The sequence below is a fragment of the Lissotriton vulgaris genome, chromosome 8, assembly GCF_964263255.1.
Source record: "Lissotriton vulgaris chromosome 8, aLisVul1.2, whole genome shotgun sequence".
NCBI lineage: Eukaryota > Metazoa > Chordata > Amphibia > Caudata > Salamandridae > Lissotriton > Lissotriton vulgaris.
The window spans coordinates 414566343-414585622 of record NC_141696.1 but is presented as its reverse complement, the minus strand read 5'-3'; the positions used below and the strand labels follow the sequence as shown (position 1 = coordinate 414585622).

Below are 19280 nucleotides of genomic sequence, written 5' to 3'. Positions count from 1 at the left end.
AGATGTGGTGAAAAGTGCGTTTTACCATTGTCCACTAGTCTCAGGCGTGCCAGAAACAATAAGGAGTATTTCAGATTGTTCTGTCTTAGGCGCCTCTTCACCACCATGTAAGAGTATCTTTATTTTTGTACTTGTATCGTGTAGTCAGGAAAGAACATTGCCTTTTGATTGTCCACTTTAATCTTGCGTACTTTCTTGGTTTCCTGCAATATTGTGTCCCTGTTTCTATAATTCAGCAGATTGATCAAAAGTGGTCTAGGATTGGTTCCCGATGGCAGGGTCTGGCTGGCACCCGGTGTGCTCTCTCTACCACAAAATGCAGGGAGAGGGCCTCCTCTGGCAAAAGGGCACGCAGCCATGTTTCCACGTAGGCGACAGGATTTCTCCCCTCCGTTCCCTCCGGCAGACCTACCACTCGTACCTTGTTGCATCGGGCCCGGCCTTCCGCATCTTCTGCCCTGTCCTCGAGAAAGTCTACTATGTTGAGGAGGTGCTGTATATGCTTGTCCGCTGCTGCCACCCGAGGAGTCATTTCTGTCGTCGTGGTTCAAGCGCATTAGTGCGGTCCACTAGTTTGCAATGGTCTGTGTGGAAAAGCGTTAGGTCAATGACTGCCTTATCAAATTTGCTTTCCAGAGCAGTTTGGGTGTGGTTCAAGGTCTCCCCCAGTTTTTCCACTGCTGCCAAGACCGCATCTAGCTTGCTGGTCATGATGGCCTTAGCCCTGGTCTGTGGTGGTGAAGCCGGTGTGCCAGTCACGTTCGTTTTAATACGTCTGCACCGCACATTGATCTGGGGGTGTCCATGTGATGGGGCTGGCACATATCAAAGAAGCATACAGTCGGGCCGTAGCATCACAATTTGGCTCTTTCTTCATACCCCGGGGATCGCCTCCAGTATTTGCGTGCACAATATTGCCTCCTCTATCCCCGCGTCTTCACCCCCCTATGCCAACAGTGTGTAGCCTTCTAGCAGACTCAGTCAGTGGCAATACACAACAGTGACACACTAGTCATGAGTGAGCGGTCCAGAACATGCTCACCTATTGGGACCTCAAACCTCTGGTTGCATGGCAGACAACATGTGGACAAGCTGATATGGACTATCCCAAGTGGACCTGGCTTCAGGGGAGTGAGGAGAAGATGGTTTACATGGCAAAGAGCCTGTATTGTGAGCTTGCCTGGAGGAAGCTGTGCTGGGTGAGCCTGGCAGATATTGGCAGGCGCCTGAAGGATGGGCTGCAATGGTGGTCTTGGGGTCTGGGGCCGGGTTGGCATCGAGGACTGTCAGGGCGAAAGCTGGCACCCCTAAGCAGTGGATGGGACCCTGAAATGTGAATTGGACTTGTGTGGCTGATGGAGCTGCCTGAGGCTGATGCTCCCAAATCATGTCCATGGTAAAAGAGCCCAGGAGCATTTGACTTAGAGGTGTGCCCCTTGGACGGTTTCAGCTGTTCCCTGTGGCAGGTGGGGTGGTCCCTTGAGGGACACCCGGCTACTTCGGGTGTCCTGTGCTTTATTATCCCCCCACCCATTGGCCTGGAATCTGAGGCCAAGCTAGGAGCAGGCGGAGATCAGTGTGGCCTGTGAATACATGCGGGGTGCTCTGGGGACTCCGCGAGGGGCCAGGATTGCATACTTTGCCAAGGCGTGCGCCAAGCATGGGGGCTTAGCGGCAGCAAAGGAGGCGACGATAACACAGGGCCGAGGGCCACCCAGCCATGGACTTGGAGACCATACTAGCATCTATTTGGGACACAAAAGATGCCCTGGAACACAAGATTGAGGCAGTGGTGATTAGCATGAGTCTTCTGAGGCAGACCACTACAAGTTGGCAGAGAGGGTCATGGATGTCGAATCCATCTTGGCTCAGATTTACCTGAAAGTGGTGGGTCATGAGGAGCAATTGACCCAGCTGCAGAGGAAAGTGGAGGTCCTCTCTGCAAAGGCGGAGGATGGAGAGGGGCGCTCCTGACGTAACAATGCCAGACTGCTGGGGGTTCCAGAGAAGGCAAAGGGCCTCTCAATGGACTTGCTGCTGAGGTACTGGGAGGGGCGCTGATGCTGTTGCTCTCTGTGGAGAGGGTCCACAGGGTCCTGGGTCAGCCTTCGGTGTCCGGCGTCTGGGGCATATCCTAGACCTATTGTGGCTCACTTATTGAACTTTAGGGACTGAGATCATACATTGCAGGTGGCGCTTGCCTACAGGCTCTGGAGAATTGAGAACTGCCCGTTAAGCATTTAGCCATACTATACAAAAGCAGTCCGGCGTAAACGGAGTCCTTTTTGGCAGTCAAGAAATATCTGCGACAACTGAACAAACATGCCTTGTTGTTTCTGGCCCGTCTCCGGGTCGAGGTGGGCCCAGTGGTGGGATTTTTCACGGAGTTGAAGAAGGTGTAGATTGGTTGGAGAACTGGGGGCCCCCAATGTTGCAGGACCAGCCTAAATAGGGCTCCCACTAGTGGCAGATACAGTAACTGCAGCAGCGCACGTATCAAAGGTGACTCAGTGCAAAGGCCTGCTCAGAAAGATAAAAGGAGGTCACGGAGCTGCAACGTGCACTTATGCAGCCCTCAGCGAATCATTGGGAGGCCCTGGTTCCTGCCTTGAAAAAGTCTGTGGTTAGATCTGCAAGCTCCAGTGTGTCTGCTGCAGAGGTGGACCTCACAAAAATGTCCTAACAAGCTCGTTTGAGGAACGACTCCATTGAAGTGGAACTGTCAATGGTCTTGACATTGCTGGCTTCATTCATGGATTCAAGGTATGGAGGTGAAGGGTAGTGTGCCAGCTGTGCAGGCACTTCAAAGACTCTAGCAAGAATGAAATCGGACAGGATTTCTCCCCTCCGTTCCCTCCGGCAGACCTACCACTCGTACGTTGTTGCATCGGGCCCGGCCTTCCGCATCTTCTGCCCTGTCCTCGAGAAAGTCTACTCTGTTGAGGAGGTGCTGTATATGCTTGTCCGCTGCTGCCACCCGAGGAGTCATTTCTGTTGTCGTGGTTCAAGCGCATTAGTGCGGTCCACTAGTTTGCAATGGTCTGTGTGGAAAAGCGTTAGGTCAATGACTGCCTTATCAAATTTGCTTTCCAGAGCAGTTTGGGTGTGGTTCAAGGTCTCCCCCAGTTTTTCCACTGCTGCCAAGACCGCATCTAGCTTGCTGGTCATGATGGCCTTAGCCCTGGTCTGCGGTGGTGAAGCCGGTTTGCCAGTCACGTTCGTTTTAATACGTCTGCACCGCACATTGATCTGGGGGTGTCCATGTGATGGGGCTGGCACATATCAAAGAAGCATACAGTCGGGCCGTAGCATCACAATTTGGCTCTTTCTTCATACCCCGGGGATCGCCTCTAGTATTTGCGTGCACAATATTGCCTCCTCTATCCCCGCGTCTTCACCCCCCTATGCCAACAGTGTGTAGCCTTCTAGCAGACTCAGTCAGTGGCAATACACAACAGTGACACACTAGGACCAGCGCTGAGGTAGCACATCAGGGGCCAAGTCATGAGTGAGCGGTCCAGAACATGCTCACCTATTGGGACCTCAAACCTCTGGTTGCATGGCAGACAACATGTGGACAAGCTGATATGGACTATCCCAAGTGGACCTGGCTTCAGGGGGGTGAGGAGAAGATGGTTTACATGGCAAAGAGCCTGTATTGTGAGCTTGCCTGGAGGAAGCTGTGCTGGATGAGCCTGGCAGATATTGGCAGGCGCCTGAAGGATGGGCTGCAATGGTGGCCTTGGGGACTGGGGCCGGCTTGGCATCGAGGACTGTCAGGGCGAAAGCTGGCACCCCTAAGCAGTGGATGGGACCCTGAAATGTGAATGGGACTTGTGTGGCTGATGGAGCTGCCTGAGGCTGATGCTCCCAAATCATGTCCATGGTGAAAGAGCCCAGGAGCATTTGACTTAGAGGTGTGCCCCTTGGACGGTTTCAGCTGTTCCCTGTGGCAGGTGGGGTGGTCCCTTGAGGGACACCCGGCTACTTCGGGTGTCCTGTGCTTTATTATCCCCCCACCCATTGGCCTGGAATCTGAGGCCAAGCTAGGAGCAGGCGGAGATCAGTGTGGCCTGTGAATACATGCGGGGTGCTCTGGGGACTCCACGAGGGGCCAGGATTGCATACTTTGCCATGGCGTGCACCAAGCATGGGGGCTTAGCAGCAGCAAAGGAGGCGACGATAACACAGGGCCGAGGGCCACCCAGCCATGGACTTGGAGACCATACTAGCATCTATTTGGGACACAAAAGATGCCCTGGAACACAAGATTGAGGCAGTGGTGATTAGCATGAGTCTTCTGAGGCAGACCACTACAAGTTGGCAGAGAGGGTCATGGATGTCGAATCCATCTTGGCTCAGATTTACCTGAAAGTGGTGGGTCATGAGGTGCAATTGACCCAGCTGCAGAGGAAAGTAGAGGTCCTCTCTGCAAAGGCGGAGGATGGAGAGTGGCGCTCCTGACGTAACAATGCCAGACTGCTGGGGGTTCCAGAGAAGGCAAAGGGCCTCTCAATGGACTAGCTGCTGAGGTACTGGGAGGGGCGCTGATGCTGTTGCTCTCTGTGGAGAGGGTCCACAGGGTCCTGGGTCAGCCTTCGGTGTCCGGCGTCTGGGGCATATCCTAGACCTATTGTGGCTCACTTATTGAACTTTAGGGACTGAGATCATACATTGCAGGTGGCGCTTGCCTACAGGCTCTGGAGAATTGAGAACTGCCCGTTAAGCATTTAGCCATACTATACAAAAGCAGTCCGGCGTAAACTGGAGTCCTTTTTGGCAGTCAAGAAATATCTGCGACAACTGAACAAACATGCCTTGTTGTTTCTGGCCCGTCTCCGGGTCGAGGTGGGCCCAGTGGTGGGATTTTTCACAGAGTTGAAGAAGGTGTAGATTGGTTGGAGAACTGGGGGCCCCCAATGTTGCAGGACCAGCCTGGATAGGGCTCCCACTAGTGGCAGATACAGTAACTGCAGCAGCGCACGTATCAAAGGTGACTCAGTGCAAAGGCCTGCTCAGAAAGATAAAAGGAGGTCACGGAGCTGCAACGTGCACTTATGCAGCCCTCAGCGAATCATTGGGAGGCCCTGGTTCCTGCCTTGAAAAAGTCTGTGGTTAGATCTGCAAGCTCCAGTGTGTCTGCTGCAGAGGTGGACCTCACAAAAATGTCCTAACAAGCTCGTTTGAGGAACGACTCCATTGAAGTGGAACTGTCAATGGTCTTGACATTGCTGGCTTCATTCATGGATTCAAGGTATGGAGGTGAAGGGTAGTGTGCCAGCTGTGCAGGCACTTCAAAGACTCTAGCAAGAATGAAATCCCAATGTGAGGTCGGGGATCCTTCCCTTAGCCTCTATCGTGGAATGTGAATGGGCTCTGGAAAAAACTGAAGCGGAGGATGGTGCTGAGGCATCTAGCAAGACAGGCGCCAGACATGATTCTGCTGCAAGAAACGCATCTGAAGACATCCTGGGCAGGTTCAAGTCTTTTGTGCACAAGCGCTGCTTGGCTAGGGCCAGAGGGGGAGGAATTTTGGACTGTGTCATTCCAGGTTACACAAGCATGTCCTGACTCTTCAGGCTTCTGGGTGGTGGAGAAGGACTTGTGGAATGAGGAGCGCTTGATAGTGGCCTCATGGAACATGGCCCCCGGTCTCCAGGGGCCCGACCTGGAGAGAATGGGAAACTAGATTGTCAACTGCCTGGAGGCACTACTACTGATGGTGGGGGCGGGGGGTTGGGGGGGGTCTTAACCTGACCCTCTTAAAGGCCGATCTCTCTGCTAAATGTGAAGACCAAGTTGCTGGCGAAAGTCTAGGCAAATTAGCAGGCGCAATTTATTGACGAAGTGGTGGCACCGGATCAGTGATGATTCATGCCACACAGGGCCATGCACCATAACATGGGTCGGCTCTTTGGCTGCCTGGCCCGACGGCTTAGTATAGAGAGCCGGCTGTTCTCCTTGCACTAGACACTGAGAAGCATTTTACTCTTTGGTGTGGCCGTATTTTTTGGCCCTTCTTGAGCGTATTGGCTTTCCGGAGATTGTTCAGTTTTTGTATCATAGACCAACAGCTCAAGTGCGACTGAATGAGGTGCGGAGCACCAGGCAGGGGTGCATGTGCTCTCTTCTGCTTTTTGCGGTGGCAATGTAGCTGTTGGTGGCATGGGTTTGATGGGATGCTCTACTTCGGGGCCTTCCTAAAGGGACTGGGAGGATGCGATATCCGTATATGTGGACAATGTTCTGCTCCAACTGGTGGACCCGGATCACTTGCTGCCGAGGGCTATATAAATCATGCATAATTTACGGCTCTTTTCCGGCATCTCCATTATCTGGGGTAAGTCTGTATTGTCGTTCCACTGGACACTGAGAGGCGATTGACCCAGGCAGCTAGTGTTGTGTGATCTTGTGTTTACCTACCTTGGGATTTATATGACCAGTGCTGCAATCAGTTCAATGAGGAATGTGGCACATTGGTGGTGGTTTCCTGTCTTTGCTGGGCAGGTCGGCCTCCTACAAACATTTTTATTTCCCAAAGTTATTTATATAGTGCAAAATTCACTGTTTGAAGTTCCAGATCATTTTTGTGGGTGATTGAGTCAGATGTTCGGACCCTCCTCTGCGATTGGGGTGTGCCGAGGATAGCGTTGGGGACACTGACATGGCGCCCAGCAGATAGAGGTATTGCTCTTCCGGACCTGCAGCTGCAGCTCTATTATTGGGTGGCTCGCCTGCTATTGATTAATGATTGGATGTTTGAGAACTGGGGAGGAGGGGGGAGCGGGCCCTGTTGGCAGACAAACACTTCTTGGAGCCATTTGAGTTCACACGTTGGCTTTATAGCGCGGGAAAGGTCATGACACGCCGAGGGTCGACAGCCTCGGTGGTGTGGAAGTGGTGTAGGGCAATGCACAGAACGGCCTAGGCGGGCCAGTTAACTTTGAAGACGCCACTGTGGGACTCGGGGGCATTGGAGGACCTCCGCAGGGTGTCAGGCTACAAGCGGTGGGACTTAATTGGCATTTTGAAGTTGTGGGACCTCTGAGAGGTAAGAACTAGCTTTCTTTTGTGGACATGCAGGACCCATTTTTGCGCTACCTCCAGATTAGGTCTATCCTGCGAAGAGGGTACCCTGTCCATGGGAGCTGGAGGACAAGAGCCCAATGGATTATTGTGTGTTGGCTGCCCCTCTTTGCAGGCATGCTGTCTCTCACTTATACTCTACACTGCTCAACAATTGTCAGGCCCCTCTAGGTGGCTTTAGGAGCGTTGGCTCTGGGTTGCTTGGAGGATGACGAGTAGAGGGCGGTGTGCAAGTATCCCGGGCAGGTGGCCATTTGGACGGGGTTTTGGGTACTCCAGCTGCTACATGGGGCATATTTTACGATGACAAATCTCCGGTTGATGAGGATGTCTGATTTGAATCGGTGCCTGTGTGACTGCAGGCTGCAGGGTAAACTGATGCACATGCTTTGGGGATGCCTGCAGGTGTGACCTTCCTTGGAGGGGGTCCAGGGTAGGCTCTCAGGGGTGATAACGGAGGCATTGGTGCTTACTCCCTGTCTCGTCTGCCTGGACATATGGCGGAGACGTCACTCTGGACGAAATATGCTATTATTGTTCATTGTGTCACTGGTAGTGGCCAAAGGGATGTGTTGCAACTTTGGGGCAGTTCAATACTGCTGAAGCTGAGGGACTGTGAAGCCAATATAGGTGGTAACAGCGATCAGAGAAGCAGATATATAAAAGGGGCGAAGCTGCCCCCAGAAGTTTGCAAAAAACTGAGATAAGTGGTCTAATAAGGATGAAGGGGCATGAGCTGGGCTGCATTTGGCAGGCGGAGGTGTTACATCTAAGGCTGGGAGTGAGATAGGTCTAGCAGTGGCCCCTTGGACTTTCAAACTAAGTGTTATATGCCTTCAGGCTCATTTCAGATGGGCATTGCACAATGTGGAGGTTGCATATAAGTATTGTAGCTACCGTACTGTTTGTACATGTGTTTAGTATGATAAATATGATTAAACATTTTTATTTTTAAATTGTTGATATTTTTTTTCCGACTATGGCACACACTCAAAGGGTTGAGCCATCTTTTCATTATGCACCCGGGGAATTTGCAGTGTTCACTAAATTGATAAAAAAGAACAATAGCAAGAAGTGGACGTCATTCATATACGCAGTAGCAGGTGACAATAGACTCCAGGTGTTGCACGAAGCTTGTCAGAAATAGGAAGGCAGCCTAGGATTGGCGTTAGAGTATAAAAGCTGGAATTATTGTTGTAGCCAGGTACGTCCCACTCCATTCACTATTACCCATAAGCTAAAACAAAATCCTACATCAGTATTAGTACACACCTGCTAGCATGGTCAAATTGTATCCTAGTGCACTAAAAGCCTAACATTAAATGCAGACTTCATCCACCTAGCACGGAGCTGCACTGAGTCCAGGTCCATTGATAAAAGTTGACAATATTATTAATTATTATTATTATGGTATTAATTGGCAATAATATCATGCAAATGATGAAGATATGAATCCCAACCACTACACTAATGGCACTACTTGGATATAAGACTTATATTCCTAGGAAAACGTCGTGTGTAAGAGCTCCCTCATATAACAACTGGATCAGAGATATGGTTTTTTGCACTGACCAGGTGGGTAAGAATTAAGCAGCTGTACCCTTGTCACATAGGGCAAAAGACTTTTAGGAACCCCTAGATTATTATATGAATAGGTTACCCACAGATGATCAGGAAGATTGCTCTCGTTCCCTAATGAATGCCAATAAGCCTATCTCTGCAATGTAAATATGCTGGCTAAGCTTCTTTTTAGGTCTCGCGACCTATCGATGTGCGCAAGCGCTTCGAGCGGAGCAAGAATTCAAGTGGCGAAAACATCGTCAAACTAAGGGCTTTCAGCCCCGCTGCGGTTTTCATGCAGTTCACGTGTACATGCACGCGCATCGCATGCAAGCCCAGCCCAGCCTCTCGCATTCCCAGGCTCTCCCGCCCCCATCCGGCATCAGGCTTCTCCTCCCCTAGCAGCACTCCTCCCACACCAGCAACTCCCCCCTCCCACACCAGCACCTCCCCTCTCTCTCCCCGCAAACACTGCCTTGCCCTCTCCCACACCAGCACCTCCCCCCTCCCACACCAGCACCTCCCCTCTCTCTCCACGCAATCACAGCCTTTCCCTAGCAGTACTCCTCCCACACCAGCACCTCCCACACCAGCACCTCCCCTCTCTCTCCACGCAATCACAGCCTTGCCGCACTGCCGAGCCTGTCCCAACAACACAACCCAGCTCCGTCACATGGCTTCTGCTTTGCTCTTCTTCCACCACCTCTCCTAACCACTGCTTCTTGGCGCTCGATACATCTCGCCACCCGACCCCCTCTCCTACCAACCCCACTTTCGCTCTCATCGCACACCCCACCACTTCTCCACCCATTTTGTTCAAGTCAGGTAATGCCACATTATGTCATGCAGGGGGTACATGGGTCTTCAAGATATTGATCCTTCTGGCCTCCCAGGAACCAGTGCAAGTCTTTCCGTGTAGTTCCTTTCTCAACCCTTCCACTCTTGGCAGACCGTCCGTTTTCCCTTTTGATCACGTCAGCCCGACTCACATCCGAACGTCTTTTGGTCCCGTTTCTATATCTACGTACCTAACTCTGCCGCCCACATTCACCACTTCACCGGGCGTCACCCTTGGCGGTCCGGAGCATCTTCTAACTTAAGCAGCAGACCCGTGTTTTTCGGTAAGCCACGTCCCTTTACTGTTTTCGACACCTAGCTCACTCCGCAGTAAGTTTTGTTTTTCCTGCAAGCTAACTCCTGCACTTCGCGAGCACCACCCCTCGCTCACTCATTTTGTACATAACGTTCACATATTTCATGATAACCCCCAGCATGACGCCTTACTCCCAATTCTCATCTATTCCCATCACCATTGCGCTGTATTTCCTCAAGTTTACTGCTCTTTCATTTTCCCGCTGACCCCAGTATGCAAGCACTCGCATTACCTTCTTTAACACGCCCATATGCATGCAGCACATTCCTCCGTTTAACCCTCGTTTGATACACCAGCCTCGGTCTCCTGCCAAAGTTTACTGACACACGTTCCTTTGTTTCTTCAGACTTATGACGCCCTGAAGAAGAGCCAGCCTAGGCTCAAAATGCATCGGGGTGAACTAATACTGCTTTAAAATGAAGCCCACGCTTGATTTATCGTTGGCATGAGACACACGATTTGCGACAAAGCAAACTAGAATAATAAACTTCTCCAACCCCTGCACCAAAACCATCGCTCCCACTTTCCACTAACCCCGCTCTCGTCTTCTCCTGCCCCCAGCGTCTCCCCACCACCGAAGCCCAAGTTCTCCCCTCACCCTCCAACGCTACTACTCACAGCCTACCCACGACTACCACAGCCATCTCAACAGCGCCACAGTCTCTGCCCGCAAATACTCTAAAGTGAACAATTAGATTAAGATTTTCTATTGTACATTCTCCTAATTATCGTGTAAATAATTTATGTAATAAGTAAAATGACCCCTGATGGAAGCCTGAATTATTTAAAAATGATCAAGTATTTATAAGATGGCACTTGGTCGGCATTTGTCTGTTGTAAATGGAAGGACACGTATGACTCGGCTTCTCACTTGTGTGGCAGGGCGTAGCTGCATGCGATGCGTTGGTAATCTGTTGTGAAGGCGAAGGCCTGCAGAATACTACATAAAGTTGTTTTGTTTGTGTAGCATTTTAAATCTGTTTGATATTACACCTTTATCATATCAAGCAAACTCGCATTGCATCAGGATTTTTTTTTAAAGTAAGCCTGGATTGCAAATAATAAAATAAAGGCCACTTTGTAGGTATTCACGTTAATTTAATAAATTCACTTTAAAACCGGAGATTTAAGTTGTTTACAATTTTTTTAGCCCCACACAACATTTCTGCAGGCACACCATTTTTTCCCCTCCTTGTTTGGTTTGAGGTCACCACAGGAGCCCACGGAGCTTCAAAGTGAGCGCTCTCACCTTCCGGATTGGTGTTGAGCCCTCCCCCACCCTCCGAGCACGAATGCAACATTTCCCTCAACCCACCCTTCCCCGTGCATAGAGTGCGCAGCCATCCATGTCCTTACCTAGAAGAGGGGAAACTTTTAAGCCCTTTCTGTGGCATCATTGACCAGCTTGCAACACGCACTCATTAAGCTGGACAGGACGCTTTGCAATCAAACTTTTTTAGATGAATATTTATTTTATTGATAAAGTACCCTGAGCAAAGTTGTATTTGCTATCTATCACTCTATTACTGCATTTGCAGCTTTTATCTCTCCTCCTCTGCGAGCTTTCCAATCGTTCCTGCCCCCCCTCCCCCATTTAATTTGTTTCCTGTCTCTTCATTGCTTGCCCGTCCCCCAAATCCTGTGCCTTGCTACGGTTTTCAGACTGCCGATTCTGCTGTGAAATCACTGTTTTGCCCTGCCTGTGTTTATGCTGCATGAGTTGTTTCTAACCCTGCAACAACCTTAATTGCTGGGGGTTATATACAAGGGTATGGTCGGTGCTTAGGGGCTACATGTCTGTGGCCAGCTCACCATGATTAAAAAAATAAATATTCATTAAAAGGGAAATCACCCACGCAAGCCCACTATCACCCACGCAACACCACACTCACCCACGCAACGCCACTCACCCAAGCAACCCCACTCATCCACGCAACCCCACTCATCCACGCAACCCCACTCATCCACGCAACCCCACTCATCCACGCAACCCCACTCATCCACGCAACGCCACTCATCCACGCAACGCCACTCACACATGCAACGCCACTCACCCACGCAACACCACTCACACACGCAACGCCACTCACCCACGCAACGCCACTCACACACGCAACGCCACTCACACATGCAACGCCACTCACACATGCAACGCCACTCACACATGCAACGCCACTCACACATGCAACGCCACTCACACATGCAACGCCACTCACACACGCAACGCCACTCACACATGCAACGCCACTCACACACGCAACGCCACTCACACACGCAACGCCAATCACACATGCAACGCCACTCACACACGCAACGCCACTCAAACATGCAACACCACTCACGTTGCCAATAGGTCTCTCAGTAGGAAAGTTGGAACCATTACAATTGCAAATAACAATGCCTTTTATTTTTTTTTTCATTTTAAAAACATAAAGGGCTTTGTCATTTACAAAACCAATAGCTCCAACTTTCCTACTGCGAGACCTATTGGCAACGCCAGTGCTTGTTTATAGTGTATTGAAGTACCAACCTAATGCATGTAGTCCTCAAAAATATGATGTGTATTTACTACAACTGCATGTAGGAATCCTATCCAATTTATATAAGTTACACAGTAAGCCGATTTACTTATATTGCCATGCACTGCGATTAGGATGACCCTGTAATATTGAAAATCCAAATAAACATTTAAAAATAATTAATAAAACAACTGTAAAACCTATCTGAAGTTGCTAAAAGACTTGTTGTGGCCATGTTTACAAATGAAACATGGCCAATAAGAACATTTTAAATTCAAGTACAGACGCTGGGGAAAGCATTCTAAATTCTCTGATTCAATACATTTCTCTGCTTCTCCTAGCAGCCCAGATTGCTTGATCTATGATGGCTGTCATGGAGATCCCCTGCTTACCCCAGCTATGTCTAGTAACTCGAGAAAATGCACAAGCCTTTCCAAACATCAATCAAGCATAGCTTTCATAGCTTTCATCAGAATGTATTAATCAGAAACAAACAAGAAATTCTTCAACAATCTATGAAGGGAAGTCTTCTGTCGAACAATAGGAAGATATTTTGTCTTTAATATCTTAAAAATGAGAATTAACCCTGGATATTTTTCTGAATCAGATACTGCCTTATTGAATAAAGTTGGCACAATGACTTAGGATGTCATCAGTTTAAAGTAAATGTTTGAGTGTTTATGTACTAAAATTTGATTTGGGATCCTTCACTTTTTAGCACTTGTTTCGATGTATTTTCTAATTGTTTAACAGATTTTATGCGTCTTTGTATGAGCTGCGATTCTTTGTATCAGGTAATGAAAAAAATGAGATAAAGACAATCATGTCACAATTTGATCTGCTCTACATTTGTTAAGCTATAATTTTATTTTGCAAAGCACCTTTTTCAGTATGTTACACATCTCCCAAAAGGGTCAATGAGATTTAGGCACTCACCTATGTTAAGACTTTTACAAAGTTTGTAAAGTACTAAGTGGGGTACTAAAGCTGGATAATATGTATGCAGAACAAGAGAATTTAGACGTTCAGTTTTTTGTAGATTATGGTCTTTCCAACAAGGGGTAAACCTTACTCAATCATGGATTAGCCAGACAAACATTTCCTGTATGAGAAAACAGGAAATCCCTTTCTGTTCCTGAGAGAATCAACGTTTTTTCGACTGGCTACAGTACGGCCAAGGTAGATCAGAAGATTTGCAAATTTGTGACACTACATAAATTTGCCATGCACCACCATCTTGAAAGTAAAGCTAAAACTGAGACATAAGTAAGATAAGTCATGTAGAAGACACTATTTCATTGAAGCTTCACAATCATGCAAAGTTTAAAGGCTGCATTATTTTAACATCTTCTAAAATAATCAGCAACATTCAGGCATGTGCTTGTGGCGTGTTAGTGACAAACCCAAGATTCGTTCCCAAGGTAGCAACCTATTTTCATATTATCTGTGCTCTGTAAAAATCCATAAATGACTGCAGAGCTAAAATTTCATAGCTTGATATAAAAACGTTCAGCAACATTGTGTAGAGCGGACTGACGCATTTGGACATTCAAGCCAACTGCTTTAAGCATATGCTTTTTCCAACAAGCCTCCCTGTATAGCCAAATGTATTGTTTACTGTGTGAACTTATGTTATCAGAAGGCAAACTAATCCCTTCTGTGGAGAGTTGCAACTCCTTAGAAGACATCCCTTTTCGTGAAGCATCAAAATTCCTCCTTCCCAAGTAACTGCTTCTGCTTACTGTTTTCAATTTGTGTTAAACTACTGAAGAGCCAGTGTTGGAGCAGAAGAAAGTTACATACATGTGAATACAGCTCTGAAACTCTGGTATTGTTGATAGTTAACTTAGAATCAATCTGCCTTCCCTATGAGGTGAATGCTAATTAAAATGATATTCCTTTCTGTACTAGACTATGCCTTGGTCTAAGGAGGTGGAGCTTAAATCATATCTACCAAAACGAAGCTTAAATAACTCTGTGTGCTATCAAAAGTATTCAGTGTACCTAGGATAGCCTTGCTGTTAAGAATGCATCCATTCCAGCGAGGGAGAGCCAGTGAGGAGATTCAAGGTGAAGACTAAATCATCTCCATTGTCACACCCTAGCCCAAGATGTTCATGTGACTTTCCGATGGAACAGTCATCTTCCTCTGCACCCTCACAAGAGACTCATTCCGTTCCACTGGGAAATGGGAGTATTTCACTCCACTGCCACATCTGAACCCTGACTACCACAGACATGGTCCTTCCTTGAAAAGTAAATGGTTGTACTCTTAAGCTACCATGGCCTTAACCATTCGTGCTTCCTCTGCCTAGGTGGCACCCCAGGTGTGGGATGGGCCTTAGTAAGCGCACTGGTGCAGGGGTTCGCCTTTCTTATAGCACTAGTCCTTCAGACTAACAAAGAAGAAATTGGCACGGAAGCTGCAATATTAAACAGAGAATTTATTAAACCTCTTGAGGTGGAACTACGTCTGTACACACCCCTCAGGCAATGTAAGAGGCAGCACACAGAATACAGAAGCTGTGGCGCCTTTATACCAAAATTCTGCAGAGTAAGCATGGAAGCTCAAAAGGAGGCGGTACAAGTGTTCATGAGAATAGTCATATGTACATATATGGTCAAAAGAGAACTGCTTGGTCAACAAGGTGGGAGGAGCTACACAACTGCTGACATTAGCTAAAATAGTCTGACAGTTACAATTATACCAGGTGTATACTAGCGACTACACATTGTTCCGAGCATGCGCAAGGCTCTAACTCAGTGCTGAAACAGTTAACTATACTTGATGACTCCAACAGAATACAAGGGCAGACAACAGTGAAGACGGAAAAGCACGTGGCGAGCTCATGGCTAACTAAAATGGCTGCCGTGAACGAAATGGCTTCAGCTCATGCTAACGGCGGTCACTGCCAATTTTCTACCAGGCGAGGCTCTCCTTGTTGGAACAATTAAGCCGGTCATGCTCCAAGAAATTGGGCAGTGGTACTTTTCTCATGTCCTCATAAGTGAAATGGTGTAGGGCTGTAACCCATCATGAATATTTATTATCAAAATAATTTGCTCCTGCTGTCAAAGTTGAAAATGTTTACTTAAACTTCGGTAGTGGCAAACAATCAAAGCAACAACTGGTGTTGCTGTAATGGTCTTCTGGATGCCTGTTTCCACTTACCCATACGGAAAGAACGTAGAATCAGAACGTTCTCCCTGTTTTTATTACACTATCAGCACAGGACGATTCCATTTGATCTCAAAGCTGCCCTCTGTTGTTTCCACGATCCTAGCTTTGGTGTCAGCCTTCATGCAGAAACATAATTTTCACCAGAGGGACAAATATCTCAACCAAGTATATACATTTCATTCAGGGATAATAGAAAACTCGCCCAGCGCTGTTCCTCAGATCTCCCTTTCCCTTACAGAGAATAGTCCATATGGTCATCTTTGGTTCATGTCCTCGGAAAAACACGAAACCAAGCATGTCAAGGGAAAATGCAGAGTCCACTCACACCTTTACATGCCTAGGTTGTCTATTGTTCCATCCAAGAAAATTCAGTTTATTGGGGCAATTCTTGTTTTAATCCGGGCATAGGCTTTCTCTCTCCCATGAAGGGTATTGACCATCTGCCACAGAGTGGTCACTATTTCAAAAAGGACACTGCAGCAGCCTGGTTGCTCCAGAAGCTTCTTGTGCTACATATGGACTGCATAGAGAAGATACCCTATTTCATCCTCCAAATTCATTCTCTATAACTCCATACGGCAGATTAATGGGACAGGCTGCAGGATGTGTAGTTGAAGTTTAGCCTAGTTCATCCATTCCTACTCCTGACTTTGGGATGTTAGTGACATGTTCCCAAGCCCTTTTTACTCTTCTGCATTTAGGTGAGGTCACATTGCAGAGAGCTTTCAGCATCAGTGCTTTGTGGGACAGAACATATATATATCTGCACTTAAATGTGTTAAAGCTGAAGTCAGTCTTTTTGGTTTGAAATCCATTCATGCTAAATCTGATATAAGTATGGTTAGTCCACTCTGACAACACCAAAAGTATTTTATGCCTTGAAATAAGGAGCCCTCACTGCATGCAACTTTGTCAGCTGGCAGTGTCTTTGTGGAATTGGGTGTTGCTACAAGGTGTGTTCCTTTTAGTCGTCACTTTGCAGGGCTACAAAACCCAGAGTGCAGAGCCTGAGCAGGCTTGTTTAGTTGGAAATTATCTGGTAAATCCTCAACCCACCTTCGAGACTTGTGGTTAGAAACCAATACATGATTTTGCAACTCATTTGAACTCCAGATGTGATCAATTTACATGCATGGGTAGCTCACATAACTAGGAGCCAGCCTGATGTTAGAATGAATGGTGATGTTTCTGGTGTGCTTTTCCTCAACCTGACTGATTCTGAAGTTTCTTTAGAAGATCAGAAAGAACCCATGGCCCACTCTTATCCATGTGACTTCAGTATGCCCACTTGAGGTTTTGTATTTCTACCTACTCCCACTGTTGTGGTATTGCAGTATAAGTCAATGATGTGGGTATCTTAAGATCAGAACTTGCACATGAGTCCATATGAAAGCCATGAAATCATTTGATAAAAGGTTGCTGATTGTGGTGGTGTTCATCTGAGTCTGCCTTCTGTTTCTGGTCTCACAGCTTTGTACATTATTTTGTATTTCAGCCTGTTTTGGTATTGTAGTACAAAAATGTGTTGACTGGTAGTATTTGCTGTATGTGGTGCTTGCATGCTATATCTGCCTTGTGGAATACAGATACTGCAAACTACTTTGACTGGTTGACATTGATTTCTGAAAAAGTATTTGTCCGGTTTCAAGTGAAAGTCCTAAACATAAAATGGCCTACCTATTGAGTTGTATTGGTAAGATGGCCCACCTATTGATCTGTATTGGGTCAACTCAAGAGGGGCGGCCATCTTATGGTTAGGATTTGCCCTACAGTTTTGACAAAACCATTTTAAAAAGAGGCTGCAGGCTGAGGTGTTCACCAGAGTACGCTGTCCTGAGTTTATGGATTCCTCGGGAGGGAATTGAGAAATAGCCAAAATGTATCAAAATTGTTTTTTGAAAAATGGGAAATAAGTATGAGTATTATTTCTAACAAATCCATAATAACCCTCTTTCCAGATTTCAGGAACAGTCAGATTTGTTTAAAAAAAATCACCACAGTTTTGGCAGTTTTCTAAATGGTAATCACGATTTTCTGTCCTTGCCGTTTCTACCTGTTTGTTGATTGTTGTGGAAAGAGGTGTGAAACCCATGGATGAACCTGGAAAATTATACATTTCTGAAAAGTAGGCAATAGGCCTGATTATTACCTTGGCGGGTGGCCTGCTGTCTGTCAGGGTGACTGAGGTCTTTTCTCCTCCAAACTGAATGGGCTACCACCCACCTTGTTTAGAGATCGCTGCCAGACCTACAGAGCTGTGTGTGCCTTCAGAGGAGTTGCCACCTAGGCACTTAACGTTTGGTGAGCAGCCCCTACATTCCAAAGTAGGAGTTTGTTTTAGACAAACAAAAACTAAATGACCCTGTCACCCTAGCATTATTTTACCAAGGCATGGAGATAACTTCTCTGGTTTTCAGTTGCTCTGGCAGTCTGAACTGAAAACAAAAAACGTCAGACTTTTCTGTCAAAATAGAGTAGACAGAGTGATTCACCTACGAAGACAACCATATCTCTGATGGACTGCCGTGTAAGGTTTCTGAAAGTGGAGCCCGCAGGGGCACTGCTGTCAGAAAAATGACAGTCCACCTGACTCAAAATGGAGCGGGTTGACTGTCAGGTTTGTGAAAATTGTACTCCACCATCTGCCCCACTCCAAATCAGCCCCAAAAGTCTCAATTCAGTGAGGCTAATTTGTGTATATCACTTATGGTTTTCCCAAAGAAATATAGCACCTGATTTTTACTTTGGTGGACGGATCGCTGTCCATCACGGTGGCAAAGGTCTTTCATTCCAGTGAGCAGAAAGAGTTTATGGCCTTTAAGGAGTAGGGTGTTGCAGCCCTGTGCCAAGATGGGCCATGGCCACCCACCATTCCTTTTTTATATAACACCCCAATCTGTCCATTCCAAGGGAGTAGAAAGACTGTTGCGGACCTGGATGGGTGGGGGAGAGCAATGGCCCTTGCAATGTGGGTGCCACTCTTTCACCTCCCTGGTGGTCTGGGCGGTAGTTCTCTGGTAGTGGATCGCCCTCCTGTGGTACCTTCCATTTAGAGAGACAGTCGAGAGAGGTACCATTGAAAAGGGGAACATTTCTCTTTTCCAATAGTACTTCTCCCATTGGAATTAGTGCTCTGGGATCTGATCTGTGCCCCATGTACGGAACACATTGAAAGGAGAATGACTGGGAGAACTTGATATTTGCGTCCTTTACACTGTGAAGGTATCGCAGAGGACCTGAACATGATGTCTTCCTTGCTAGAGAGGTTAAGCACCTATAAAAGTAGCTTCTTCACCCACCACTATGACCTCAATTATACGTTTGGGGAGTGTCATCCCCTGATGGGATAATACCCGGCAGATTATACCTGACCCAAATTTCCTGGGTGTGGGAACACCATGCTCAATTTTACCGACCTGAAAAACAACCTGGTAAACTTGCAATTGCCTTGGGCTGCAGGCATAGCCCAGCACCTACATGGCTCTCCCCAAGAGCAAAGAAGGCTCTACCTGCCTCACCTGCCCCCGGTGCCCTCTCTGACCCACAGATGGCCCCTGATCTTATTGACCGCCTGCTGACAGAAGGTGGTAAATGTAATTGTTATTCCCATCGGAAAACTGAATACCATATGAGTTTTGACTCAGAATAATTAGGTCCCTCATGTTATCTTATCTGGATTAACTTGTAACTGCACAGTACTTGTGGGGTGTTACTGCAGGGTATGTGTGTTTATTGGTATGCAGTTTGCTCACCACCAGTGCAGGGAAAAATATAATAAGGA

General features: G+C 47.4%; 1 protein-coding gene across 2 annotated transcripts in view; it reads left to right on the top strand.

Annotated features, from left to right (window-relative positions):
- GABRB3 (gamma-aminobutyric acid type A receptor subunit beta3) overlaps positions 1–19280 on the top strand; it is a 1175948-nt gene that overhangs the window by 1040047 nt on the left and 116621 nt on the right. The gene's annotated exons all lie outside the window — the stretch shown is intronic.